Raw genomic sequence first — 13,544 nt, 5'->3', positions numbered from 1 at the left:
GTCGTATTTGGCAAACGCAGCAGAAATACACTTCGGATCCAGGGTTAAGCTCAATGCCAGCCCTTAGGAGAAGTATTCCAAGCAGTCTTGCTGCAAAGAACTACTCTAATGACTATAGACAACGTAAAATTCAACGCACTAGACAGGGCTAGTTTACTGGGGCGGAAGCCCTTTTTTTGTCGGGACAGACTAGCAAAGCGCTCAGACACAAATAAATCCATTGTACTGCACTCGGATTCCCTTTTTAATTTTCTCTAAATCTACTCGACCTCTGAGTAGATCTTGTGGTGCCAAGGAGCCAAGGTGGTCGCTTCTTAACACATCAGTGCCAAAGACTTCAAACCTGATTCGGGCGAAGGAGGAGCAGACGGACAGAAAGAGGTCCGCGGGAGCCCTTAGTCGGGAAAAGCACAAGCCACTCCGGTACATGGAACCGGCTGCCATGGGAATGTCAGTAATTTTTCGAGACCAAAGCTCATAATATAGGAGGATAATTCAAGGTGTACGCAGGGCTTGCTTTTCAACTTCTACTTCTCGAAGCTGCTCCAACAACCAAAGAAAGTCTCACTGGCCTTCTAAGAAATGTGCTCCGAAGTGAACGTTTATCTCACTAGCCTTTCTCGCTTTTTCACTGCGAATAACTTCCAACTTTCCCCATTACATCTAAGGGGACCCTCTCCACCACCTGGACAAATGGGTTCAAACTACAGCTAAAGGTGAAAGTCGATGATACACCAATACCGACCGTTAACAACCCCAAAACCTTGTCACCGTGTCACGTTTCTTTTTCAGCGCATACAACCACAATTGCCACTAAGGTCCAAAGGGGGGTTAAGTGTGTTTTGGTTCTATTATAGAGGTAGGGCACACAGAGGCGACTGGCAGGAACTGCCTAAAGCCTAAAGACCGACCATTGTGGTAATATTCCACTCCTGCACGAGGTGCCCCTGCTTTCGACCGAAAATGGCGGATCTAGAGAGGCAAACTCGAAAAAACCCGTAATCACAGGTGTTATTCGTACCGTGCCTAAGTGATGAATGGCACTACGTCAGTGTGTCTTTTAACGGTGACCTCCAGATACCGGGCGCCCTCTGGTTGTAATTAGCCTTACCGCAACACCGGGGCACTGTTGCGGCTTGACCTCCATTCCCCTTTACTCGTGGGACTCACTTATGTCTGAAACAAACGATGAAAACAAAAACAAAGAAAAGGCAACAATGCCTTCTACAAACCAGGTCAGCAGTGACCTTTCGGCAGCCACTGTCGAACAACAACAATTGCCGCAGGCAACAAAAGGCAGCGAATGCCCGACCTCTGCCATAGCGCAATTAGAGATGGAAGTAGACGAAATGGACCTAGGGCCCATCGGGAAAACTTCCGCTCTATCACCAGAGGAAGAGGAGAAACTCTTAACTTCTCCCTCAAAAACCACAGGTTCGGCTAAGAATGGAGCGGAAATGGGAGTGAATCTGCGGCTCAGCGGTGCCGCCAGAAAGCGACTCAGGTACCACCTGGGTAAAGGTCACTCCATTGAAGAAGCGCGACAACTAGCACAGCAGCCAATGAACCTAAAGCGTCAGCGCTCCAGCAGCACCACCCCTAAGCAAAGATCTCCCAAAAGAGCTAACTTAGTGGAAAGGACAACTGACCCATCAGAAGCCGAAAGGGCAAAGGCAACAGTGCCTAACCTGGAGGTGAAAGAAGGGACGGCTAAAATGTCCTACAAGGATGCTGCATGTAGCACCAAGCTGGGTATCATACCACCTGATTATCCGGCAACGATATGGCCTACGGATAAACTAAAGGCCATTCAACACGTTATCCTGGACAGCATAAGGAAAAAGCAGACTGGTGGTGCCAAGCCAATCTTTAACAGCTGCACCTTCCGCGCAGGATACATGTGGCAACGATGAAACAACCGACTGGTTAAAGGCAGCAATGCCTAAACTTGAACCATGGAAGGATGCGCAAATCAGGATCGTTCTAGAAAAGGACATACCAAGGCCTTTGATCTTCACATGCCTCTTTCCAGAACTGGACAGCACATCCACAGAGGACATCCTCAGCCTCCTGGATGGGCAAAGCTCTGGCCTGAACGTTCAGGAATGGCGGGTACTACGTAGAGTACAAAAGGGTAAGGTGACGGAGCTAACCATCGCAATCGACCCCATCTCCGCCATTGTGATAAAAAAAAATAACTCCTGGTTGAACTATGGGTTTAGCACAGTTCAACTTAGAACTAAGGCCAAAACCCCGGAGAAGGATGCTGAATCAGAAGCGCCCAAGCCTCCCGCATTGCAGCGGACCGAGGAACAACCCTGCACTTCGACATCGGCGATCGCAGCAACCGCAGTGAGCGTAACGCAAACTGATGAGCAGCCATGTTGCTCTAAAGATGCGCCACACGCCACCAAGCCTGCACCAATGTCAAGTGCTCAAAGGGTAGAGGAAGGCATAAGAATGCGACCCCCGCTTCGTGCCGACAAGAAAAATAATGGTCCAAAGAGGACCAAAAAAGGCGAACGTCACTCTGCTGAGGAAGCGGCCTTGCTGGGTAGCAACAGAGGCAAGAAAAAGGCAGCCAGTGCCAAAAAACAGAGGCGATAATGCCACACGCTACCCTAAGCAACAATAGAAGGCAACTCGGATGCCTTCAATTAAACCTCCACCATGCAAAGGCTGCCTCGGCTGAACTAGCAAGGAGGTTTAACAAACAAAACTTGGATATAGCTCTAATCCAAGAACCGTGGGTACGTGACAGAGTCATTGAGGGACTCCAAGATGTTAATGGTAAGTTAATCTATGCCAACAATGATCGCCCTAGAGCGGCAATCTTAATTAGCAATAACTTAACCTTCATTCCCATTTCGCAGTTCACTACCACCGATCTCGTTGCGATCTGGACCAAGGTGCCAACAGACAAAGGAGAGCACGAGGTAATCATTGCCTCTGCCTACCTTCCAGGAGATGAGGAAACTGCTCCAACAAGGGAACTTGTAGCCCTAGTCAACTACTGCAAGGAGAACCACCTACGCTGGATAATAGGATGTGATGCGAATGCCCATCATACGATATGGGGCAGCACAAACATCAATGCGAGAGGTGAGTGCCTTCTTGAATTCTTACTTAGATATAATGTATCAATAGTAAACCGAGGCAATGAACCAACATTTAGGAATGCAATAAGGGAGGAAGTACTTGATCTTACCCTATGCAGTCCAAATGTACTATCAGAAGTCTCAAATTGGCATGTGTCCGGGGAAGCATCAATGTCGGACCACAGTCTTATCAGGTTTGACTTAGGTGCTACCTTACCGCACATAACAATTTACAGAAATCCAAAGAATATAAATTGGAATGTCTTTCACTTTAACTTAGAACAAAGTGCTAACTACTCTAAGCATCACCTGGTGCTTAAATCAGAGCTTGAGATGGAGGCAAATGAACTCCACTCAAACATTACGTCTGCATTTCATGAGAGCTGTCAGGAAAAAGTGAAAAAACCACGAAGGGATGTCCCCTGGTGGAATAGTACGCTTTCAAGACTACGCCATGAAACCAGAGTATTATGGAATAGAGCTAAACAAACAGGGGACTGGGTCTCCTACTCAAGAGCTCTAACCAACTTTAACAAAGAATTGAGGAAATCTAAGAGAGCTTCCTGGAGGGATCACTGTGATAAGATTTCAAATCTTCCTAATGCTATCCGCCTCCAGAAAGCCTTATCAAAGGATCACTCAAACGGCATATGTACCCTGAAAAAGCCAGATGGTAGCTACACTAAAAACCCAGAAGAAACTAGCCAACTTCTACTGGACACCCATTTCCCGGGATGCCATGCTTCACATGAGTCCACAATGTTGGTAGAACCTACCATTGATGCTGACAGAGAGGACCTAAAGCTGGCAAATAAGCTATTCCATGAAAATCGGGTACAATGGGCTATATCTACATTTAGCCCATACAAATCTCCTGGACCTGATGGGGTATTCCCTTGCCTTCTGCAAAAGGGAAGCCAATACATTGTCCCTACTTTGTCCAGACTATATAAAGCAAGCCTATTGCTAGGTTATATCCCTACGAAATGGGCTGAGGTAAAGGTCGTATTCATTCCAAAGGTAGGGAAAAAACCCGAACAATTGCCTAAGTCATACAGACCGATTAGCCTCAGCTCATTTTTCCTAAAAACAATGGAAAAAATATTGGATCAGCACATTTTTTTTTTTTTTTTTTTTTTTTTTTTGTCGGGACAACTAGCAAGTGCAGCACTCAGACATTAATTGAGTCCATTGTACTACACTTGGATTCCCTTTTAATTTTCTTTAAATCTACCCGATCTCCGAAGAAATCTGAGTAGATCTTGTGGTGCCAAGGAGCCAAGATGGTCGCTTCTTAACACATCAGTGCCAAAGACCTCAAACCTGATTCGGGCGAAGGCGGGGTAGACACACAGGAAGTGATCCGCCGTCTCATCCTCCTCTTCACAAGCTGGGCAGAGTACACTGTCTGAGATGCCCAACCTTTACATGTGCTTTGCCCACAGAAAGTGGCCCGTCATTAGTCCAACCAGCCGTCTGCACTCCCCTCTGCCTAATGACAGAAGGGTTTGCGACAGTCGATCGGACATGACAGGTAACATCAGTTTTGCCCATCTGCAGCCTCTCTCAGCCTGCCAAGCTCGCTTGTGGGTAGTAGTTACCCATTTGCTAACCGTGGCCGTGATGGCCGCAGAGGGGAGTGGCAAAGCGGGCTCTGGGCCAAAGAAATTGGCCTCAGAGCCCATCTTAGCTAAGGAGTCAGAGGTCTCGTTACCCGCGATACCCACGTGTCCCGGGACCCATGTTAGCATCAGGCTGTTATGTCTGCCGACATAGTTCAGCCTGGATTTACAGGACTTCACTACCCCTGATGTGGTTTGAGGGCTGTCTAAGGCCATAAGCGCAGCTTGGCTGTCGCTGCAGACACATATAGATCTGCCTCTCCATCGTTTTTCCACAACAAAGTTCATCGCTTCTTGAACTGCATACACCTCCGCTTGAAACACAGATGCATGCATTCCAAGAGCAAAGTGCAGTTTTGTCCCGCTGGATTCCACGTAGACCCCAGAGCCGGAGCCATGCTCGGTCCTGGAGCCATCCGTAAAAATGCGAAAACAGTGTTTGCCGGGCTCATTTTCTGAGTCTCCCCACAACTGAGCCTCTGGTAGCACTACACTGTATCTCTTTTCAAGTACGACTCTTGATGGCATTGAGTCAAGGGGCATGGAGAGAATCGTTGGATCGATGTCCATACCTTCTCTGTGTTCCAATGCCGGACAAGGGCCGTACCAGTTCCCACTGTGTTTCAGTCTGCAGATGGCCTTCAGGGCCTCTCCTCGGATGAAAGCATCAAGTGGTGGTAAACCAATCAGAGCATCTAGTGCCGGGCCTGAAGTAGTCGGAAAAGCTCCGGTGCAACAGATGGCCACAGTGCGTTGTAGTCTCGATAAGGTCCTCCTGACTTCCACTAGGGATAGTCTACTCATCCAGACCACTGATGCATAGGTGATAATGGGTCTTATCATAGCTGTGTAGATCCATAGGACCTTGCTAGGAGAGAGACCCCACGTTTTCCCAAAGACACCTTTGCACTGCCAGAAAGCTGTCAGCGCTTTGGATGCCTTTGTCTCAACGTGTGATTTCCATAGGAGCTTACTATCGAGGATTACTCCTAGATATTTAATTTCCTTGGATAGCTGGATTGTGACTCCTTTTAGCTTTGGCAGAACGATTCCGTCAAGCTTCCTCCTTCTGGTAAAGAGGACAATACCAGTCTTGGCGGGATTTGCCGACAGCCCGTTCGCACAGCACCAAGTGTCAATCCGATCCAGAGTTTTCTGCACTTTCCTGCAGATGTTCATAAGCGAAGAGCCTGTTACCAAACAAGCAACGTCGTCCGCATATGCTTGTGCGTAGACTCCCGAATCGTTTAAGGTGGTGAGTAGAGGATCGATTACCATGCACCAGAGCAACGGAGACAGCACACCGCCTTGGGGGCAGCCTCTGTTAACCCCAGATGACACCAGCAGATCTTCCTCTGCTCGCACCGAAACGATTCTTTGGGCCAGCATCGAACGAATCCAATTTACTAGCACCCGGTCTACGCCGTGCCTACTAGCAGAGTTACACATACTATCAAAAGTGGCATTATCAAACGCCCCCTCTATGTCTAAAAAGATACCCATAGCGTAGTCCCTCCTGTCGATGGCCAGCTCTATCCTTGCAACAAGGTTTTGCAGTGCCAACTCGCAGGATTTTCCACTCTGATAGGCATGCTGAAATAGAGACAGAGGGTGAGCCTTCAGCGACTTCTGAGGTATGCGCAGTTCCACTAGTCGTTCGAGACTTTTCAGCATGAAAGAGGTCATGCTGATTGGTCTAAAGCTTTTGGGGCTGGTGTAGTCGTCTTTTCCAACCTTTGGGATGAAAGCGACCCTCACCATCCTCCAAGAGCGTGGTATGTAAGCCAGTGCCAGGCATGCCGAGAAGATTTTCTTCAGGGCTGCTGTCACGAACTCTGCACCCTCCTTCAGCATGGCAGGAAATATGCCATCTGGTCCGGGCGACTTGTAGTCGCCAAAAGATTTGATGGCAAATCGAATGGCGGCCACATTCACCACAGATCTGGCAACGAACCAGTCATGCCGAGAAGGTGTAGCAGCTCTGACAACTGCCTCTATCAATAAGGGCTGTTGCCGGCTGATGCTTATCTGATTACCAGGAAAGTGAGACTCCATCAGCAAGCTGAGTGTCTCACTTTTCCGCTCCGTGAAGGAGCCATCAGATTTCCTAAGTGACCCCAGCTTTGCCGTTGGGTCCCTTTTCAGGATCCTAACCAACTTCGCCGTGTCACTCAGAGATTCAATACCGCTGCAGAATTCCCTATATGAGGCTTTTTTCGATTCCCGAATAAGCCTCTTGTAGTTCTTCTGAACATCACGGTATCGCTCCCAGTCCTCTGCAAGGTTAGTCTTGAGGGCCCGGTTTAGGAGTTTTCTCGACTCACGCCTCAACATCTGGAGCTCTTGGTTCCACCAAGGAACGGGAGTCCGGCTCGGGAGAGGTCGAGTTGGACAGGCTGACTCAAAACAGTCGGTTAGGGCAGCGTTGAGTTTCTCAACAGCCGCCTCAATGGCCTGTTCTTTTCGAAGTCTTGGTGGCGCAACGTCAAGGTCCCGCAACGCCTCCCTAAACTTCTGCCAGTCTGTTTTTCTTGGGTTTCTAGAGGGCAAATGGCATTTGTGCCTCCTCGCCATCAGCACATACGGGAGAATAACTTGGTTAATTTCCCACTGCACCAACTTCAATTTGCCTACCAACAAGGTAAATCTACTGAGACTGCAATACACAGTCTGGTAACCATTATTGAAAAAGCTATTGAGTCAAAACAAATCGCACTTTGCGCTTTTATTGACATAACAGGAGCTTTCGATAATACGTCCTATGAGGCAATCAACAATGCCCTATCTCAAAAGGACGTACCTAAACCCATCAGACGATGGACTATATCGATGCTGAAATCCAGAACGATCAGTACAGAATTAGGAGGAAGAATAAAGTCTATCAAGGCCACAAGAGGTTGCCCGCAAGGGGGAGTACTCTCTCCTCTTCTGTGGACACTAGTAATAGATGAACTTCTCCACAAACTGAACAACCTAGGATTCCACACCCAGGGCTATGCTGATGACCTGGTAGTATATATAGTGGGCTGGCATGAAGAGACCATCTCTAACCGCATGCAACAAGCCCTCAACATAATCAACAAATGGTGCACTGACAAAGGGCTCTCTATCAACCCATCTAAAACTGCGCTAGTGCCGTTCACCAGAAAAAGGAATATCAACATCAAATGTCCTGTCCTGAATGAATCGACTCTACAACTCTCCACAGAGGCGAACTACCTTGGTATCAACCTTGACAAAGCGCTTACCTGGAACTCGCATCTTGAGAAAGTTACTGTAAAAGCCACAAGGGCATTCTATGCCTGCACAAGGCTTTTTGGTAAAACATGGGGGCTCAGCCCCAGAATGACCTACTGGACATTCACTACAGTTGTTAAGCCTATAGTCACTTATGCTTCCATAGCATGGTGGCCCAAAGTTAAGCAACGAAAGGCGGCAAGCGATCTTAACAAATTGTACCGCCTCATCTGCATCGGTATAACAGGAGCAATGAAAACATGCCCAACTGACGCTTTGGGCGTGCTCCTAGGTATACCACCGCTTCCCATCTTAATTGAAAAAGAAGCAAGATTGAGTGCCTTAAGACTAAAAGGCAACGCCGATCTTAAAAGTGGAGATATGAGAGGACATCTAAAGATCTTAGAAGACTTTCGACACACTCCTATACTACACAGGGTGGATACAATATCTCCCAAACCCATTCTCTACAGAAACTTCCGAATTATTATTAATGAACGAACAACTTGGAGAACTAATTCTATCAATTTCAAGCCTGGATCTCAATTATGGTTCACTGATGGGTCCAAGCTGGAAGATGGTAGAGCAGGGGCAGGAATCAATGGGCCTAAATTTAAAAAATCGATTCTGATGGGACTCTACCCAACAATATTCCAGGCAGAAATACATGCCATTGAAATATGTGTGAGAGAATGCCTTCGCAGGAAAATGAGAGGTACTCACATCTATATACTCTCTGATAGTCAAGCGGCTCTAAAAGCCCTTCTATCAACAACTATCACCTCTAAATTGGTAAATGATTGCCTAAACCTTCTCAACATGTTAGGAAACCTCAACACAGTAAATCTAGTCTGGATTCCGGGACATGAAGGGCATGAGGGGAATGAAATGGCTGATGACCTCGCAAAACAAGGAGCAAATATGCAACTTACTGGTCCTGAGCCTTTCTGTGGACTCACGAAAAGCCACATTAATGAATTCCTCAGGAAATGGGAAGAAAGGAAATTTGCTGCACACTGGCTAAATTGTGCCGGTCAGCGTCAAGCCAGACAATTTCTTAGTCCCAACAAAGGAATATCAGACAAGCTACTCTCACTAAACAGAGTAGATCTGCGTCTTCTAACAGGATACCTCACAGGTCACTGCAGCCTGAGGTATCATTTAAATAACATTGGTCTATCAGAGACCAATGTCTGCCGCTTTTGCGAAATGGATATAGAAAGCTCAGAACATGTGCTTTGTGAATGTCCTGCGCTGGGCAGACAAAGACTTCACCACCTTGGTGGTATCGTAGTATCTCCATGTAATCTTTGGAACAACAAACCCACAATAGTGCTAAAATTTATAAAAAGCCTTAAACTCTAGGGTTACAAAATAGGTCTTGCACAATAGATCAACTCTGGTCGCAGTGCGTAATGGCCTTCTAATAATAATAATAAGGTCCAAAATTACAACAACACTCTATCCGGTAGGATTTGAGGCAAAGACAAAGAAATGTGGCTGGCGACCTTTAAACCAATTAGTCAGACAGTTCTGAATTATGCTGCCCCCATATGGTCGCCTGGCACCAGTGACGTGCAGTGGCCAAAACTCTAGACCTGTCAAAATACTGCAATCAGGCCGGCCACGAGTGTCTACTGATGTCTCCCTGCAACACCCTCATAACGAAGGTTCCATGCTTCCGGTTAAGGAGCACAGCAAACTGCCCAAGTAGCATTTACTTCCTGGTGCTACCAGGAATTAGTGGACCAGACAGTATATAAACAGACGTTAAACAACGTTCGGCGGCCACCGTAGCCGAATGGTTTGGTGCGTGACTACCGTTCGGAGTGGTAGGTTCGAATCTCCGTAAAACACAAAAATTAAGAAAAAGTACTTTCTAATATCAGTCACCCCTTGACAGGCAATGGCAAACCTCCGAGTGTATTTCTTCCATGAAAAAGTCCCTCATAACAAATATTTGCCGAGCTCGGCCAAACACCCAAAAAGGGTGTAACCGCCAGTTATATGTGCATCTTACCACTTTCCTAAGCTCCCTGCCCCCGAATGCCCATATCGAAGGCCACCCCACCTATTGCAGACGAAAAGCTTCAGCTGCCTGGGTATTCTAGTAGGTTAAATACTATTTATCCTGAATAGACCCCGACATACTCTGGGCTTACCGTTAGGCGATGACCAGGGTATAGTTAACGGCTACAACAACAACAACCGCCAGCAACAAAGCTGACAAGCTTCTTCGAGATATATTCAAGTGATTTATTGTAAAATTCAGATATGTTCAAAAGCATTACTTTACTCAAAAATGCTAAGATATTTAAGGACCAATCAAAAAACAAATAAATAATAATACGGACTATTTGTTGTGGATACTTGAATGCATTTATATAGTCCAACCGGACAATGGTGGTATTGTAGTAGTCCTTAACCCTTCATCACTCTCCTTCCTTTTTAACAGTAAAGCTGCAAGCTCAATCAAAATGACCTACAGTACCTGACCATTGAATTATGACCGATGATAAAAATTACATATTTATTGCTTTGAGAGCGAATAAAAACGGTTTTAAAGCATTTAATAAAATTTACATATTTGTTTTTATTAAAAACTTCTTGACATTTTTGCATTAAAAATATTTATTTTAAACTAATATTTCGTGGTTCCTCCCCTTGCTGTGAAGACGGTCGCAATTCGTTGAGGCATACTGGCTACGCACTGTGTTATCTTCGTCTTAAGATTTTGGTCATTATACCACACATCTTCGATGTTCTCCTTAAGCTGTTGTACTCGTATTGTGGTATTATTCCGCTGGTATACTGCCGATTCGAGGTATGCCCAACAATTTTCGATGGGGTTAAGGTCTGGTGAATTGCCAGGCCATGGCAAAACCATTATTTCCATTGAATTCAGACAATTCATGCTCATGTGGGATGTGTGACATGGAGCTCAATCTTGCATAAAGGTGTATTCGTCTCTCGGACACCTCAGGGTTTCTAAATATGGCATCGAAACGTTTTCCAGCACCTCCACGTACTGGACAGAGCGCATTGTTTCCTCTGAGGTTATACAGCCCCAAACCATAACACTGGGTGATGTTTGACCCTTGGAAGCACACAATCTTCAGAATATGGTTCTCCGGCTCTTCTGCGAACAAAATTTGCTGTTTTTGTGACCAGTGTGAATATTCACATCTTCTTACAACTGCTATTTGATAACATAATGTTATGTTATGTTATCTTACTATATGTTATGTTATGTTATGTTATTGAAGCGCTGTCACATGGAAATAACTATGGAACTGGAGGCGGAACAAAGAAGAGCCAACCGAAACGACCCACGTCACAAGCCTATGGTAGCAGCTAACGGAACGCCACAATCAGCGAAAAGGTCGAGAGGTAAAGCTAGGCCAAAGGACGTTACAAATGGGTCTGGCAGAACGCCCGAGGCAAAGAAACGGAAGGCAACGATCCCAGAGAAAAAGATAACAACACCATACAAGGAGCAGGAATGGACAAAAGTTCAAAACAAAAATGACAAGAATGCACGAAATCACAAGCTAGTGGCCAAAGCAATAAGACCCAGGGCAGATGCTTTGGTAATAGCAAAGAAAGTCGATGGGGTAACCTATGCAGACATACTGAGAAAAGTAAAATCAAATGAAAAACTAAAAGAGCTCAATGAAAATGTCAGAACTATGCGGTCTACGCAAAAAGGTGGTTTGCTGATAGAGCTCAGACGTAAAAAAGACGCCAATACTGCGAAGTTTCAAGCAACTATCGAAAAGGTCTTAGCAAACATGGCAACTGTTGATTTACGTACGCAGATGGTTACCATGCAATGCAGAGATCTCATCACTGACGTGAGCACGGCTGATGGACTAATAGATGCGCTGACCGAACAAGCAAAAATTAAGAGGCCGGAAATAGGCGTTTCCACGACAGTCGGTTCTACGTTACCGAAACGACCCGGATTTATATCCGGCCAAGGACTGTCAACCCAGCAGCATTCCCCGTATGTAAATATGGGGAATGTTTATGCTGCTACAACAATAACAACAAGGCCGGAAATAGGCTCCATAAAAACACACGAGCCACGCACACTGGTATGCATACTGCCTATGTTTCCTTACCGGCAGAGGATGCCAAAAGAGTCCTATCACTTGGCCATATTAGAGTGGGATGGATACGCTGCCGCGTGTCAGAAGTTGTAACCCCAAGGTACTGCTTCCTATGCTGGGGATATGGTCATATGGCCATGGTATGTAAAGAGCCGGATCGAGCAAACCAATGCAGGAGATGTGGAACAACGGGGCACAAAGCCGCGAGCTGTAAGCAGGACGAAAAATGTGCTCTCTGCGCTGGAGCGCATGCAGCAGGAAGCGCTAAATGTCCGCGGTACGCGGATGCAGCACGTCGACGAACATGAAAGTATTGCAGCTTAACATTAAACATAGTAGGATCGCACAAGACTTGATTGATTCTGTCTGAGCCATATAAAGCAGAAGAGTCGTAAAACTGGGTAAGCGATAACCAGAAACTGGCAGCAATCTGCGTGCTTGGGAACAGAACACCGCAATGCAGAATGAGAGTTATGCGTGCAGGCTTTTGAAAAACTCCAAATGCATTTAATATTTTCTTCTTTAACGCCTCGCACTTGTCCGAAGGAGGTTTGCATTGTTTTGTCCCCATTGAAATCAAATAACTTAAAAACTATTTTAATACTTTTCATAAGTGTGGGGTTTTCACTTTTGGAATCTGGTAGACCCCTCTAACCCCCTTATAACTTGTGTTTTTAAACGTGGGGCACTAATGCAATATTTTCTCATAAATTTTAGTAACAACCGAGTAATACTTGATATTACCGTGTCGTGATGTCCGCAAGCATCAACTGCGCCTTCACCTAAGCAAAATACAAACGTTGGTCAACACTTCCAAAATTGTGGTGGTTTAAGAGCGAATCGCCCCATATTTTCAACATCCAAAAATGCGTCCTCTCCTTTAGGGGGCGTCCATAAATTACATGAGGTGTTTTTTTCAATTTTCTGTACCTCCCTCCCCCCTGATGAGATGTCGTGAGATTTTATTCAACCCCCTCCCCCATCCCCCAATCTCACGTGAGATTTTTCAAAATGCGGGTTTCTTATGTAAACGCGTTAGATTGTTATTGTAAAAAGAAAAAAAATGCTTCGTGCTTTTATTTACGACTAGTTAAGACTAGTAATCAATATTGCTAAGAGTTATAAGTGTAATAAAAATTTTACAATACGAGTAGAAGACTTAAATCGTAACTACTACGATTAAAAAAAGAATATCTACTCTAATTCAGTCCATGAAGAATCATCCGTGGTTTCAAGAGAGACTATTGGGACCAACATGTCCATATGATTTTCAGTAAAATCATCTGCTCCTTCAACTTCGTTCTGATCTAGCCACTCTAAGCCGTTGACGCTTGCGCACAGTAACTCATTAGCTCGTCTTGCGACAATCCGTGAGGGTCGCACTTTGCGGTACATACGCGCTTGCTTAGCTGGTGCAATGTGAGCTGCTCGCCTGTGCTCTGCAGCTCTTGTGATAGATGCGAAATAAATACCGC

The sequence above is a fragment of the Anastrepha obliqua genome, chromosome 3, assembly GCF_027943255.1.
Source record: "Anastrepha obliqua isolate idAnaObli1 chromosome 3, idAnaObli1_1.0, whole genome shotgun sequence".
Lineage (NCBI taxonomy): Eukaryota > Metazoa > Arthropoda > Insecta > Diptera > Tephritidae > Anastrepha > Anastrepha obliqua.
The sequence above is the reverse complement of the archived record's forward strand: the minus strand, read 5'-3'. Positions refer to the sequence as shown.